Source organism: Protobothrops mucrosquamatus, unplaced genomic scaffold, assembly GCF_001527695.2.
Source record: "Protobothrops mucrosquamatus isolate PMUCROS unplaced genomic scaffold, P.Mucros_1.0 scaffold1933, whole genome shotgun sequence".
NCBI lineage: Eukaryota > Metazoa > Chordata > Lepidosauria > Squamata > Viperidae > Protobothrops > Protobothrops mucrosquamatus.
In genome coordinates, this window is record NW_015388054.1 from 11460 (window position 1) to 12681 (window position 1222).

Consider the following 1222-nt stretch of genomic DNA (forward strand, 5'->3'; position numbering starts at 1 on the left):
CCCTCTGGAACGAACTGCCCCCCGAGATCCGGATGATTCCGGATCTCCTTACTTTCCGCCGCGCCCTCAAGACATGGCTTTTCCAGCAAGCGGGCCTGACCTAGGGAGGATTTTAGGTAGGGATGATTTTAGAAGCAATTTTAATTGGAAACACAGCCGTCAATATTTGGTTTTTAATTCGGTTTTTTATTGGGGTTTACATTGTTGTATTTTTGTATTTTTTGTATTTATGTATAGTATCTGTTTTTTAAATATGCTGTGAACCGCCCTGAGTCCTATGGGAGAAGGGCGGTATATAAATTAAATTTGAATTGAATTGAATTGAATTGAAAGGAACACGACAGCCATTTAACAGCCTTTGGAGATACGTTGTCTCCATTTACCAAGAAGTTGGCAAGTGGCATGAATATATTTATTTATAATAGACATTTTTTTTATTAAACGTATGTCCTAGTTTTCATTCAGGAGCTGAAAATAGCATACCGTATCTAGTGCTCTTTACTCTCCCTTGAAGACAGACTGGACTATGAGAGTGTGGCTGGCCCAGAGTCAACCAGTGAAAAATACAGTATTGTCCAAAGATTCTTCCAACAATAAAAATCAATAGCTTCAAGCAGAAGTGCTGTAATATTTTTTCAAAGCAGCCGTGCTAATTTCAGAAAAGATGTTGCTGCTTTAATTATTCAGCAAGAAGTCCTTTTGCCCACAGAAAGACTACTTAGAGGAGCACCAACATTCTCCCTATTCAAAATAAACATGCTTCTGAAGTCTTTCCTCACTATTTTCTGTAATATTTTCTTTGTGTTACTGACATAATATTGATTTATGATGTCTGACTGCCATCTAAAGGTACAGACAGTAGCAGTTAAAGTCTTTTTTGCCATTTATCAAAAGCTTTCCCTTTTTCTTTGTAGTGCTTTATAAATGTGGCAGGTTTTAAAGCTCCCTAATGGTCTGGTTGTGCCCATTTACAGTTTCCACCAGCCTGCTATCTTCCAGATGCATTTGATTTTATTTCCTATGATCGGGATTTTCAACTGGTGTTATTGATGCAGCATTATTGGACTTTGTTCTTTATTCATTTCCAACTCCTAAGCTGTGATAATAGTTTAAAGAAACAAAGGAGCGATTTCTATTTTTAAGATAACATTGTATTTTTATAACAGCTAGATGGCAGCCTCTAGCCAACTTCATCTGATTTCTAAAAGAATAAAGCCTAGTT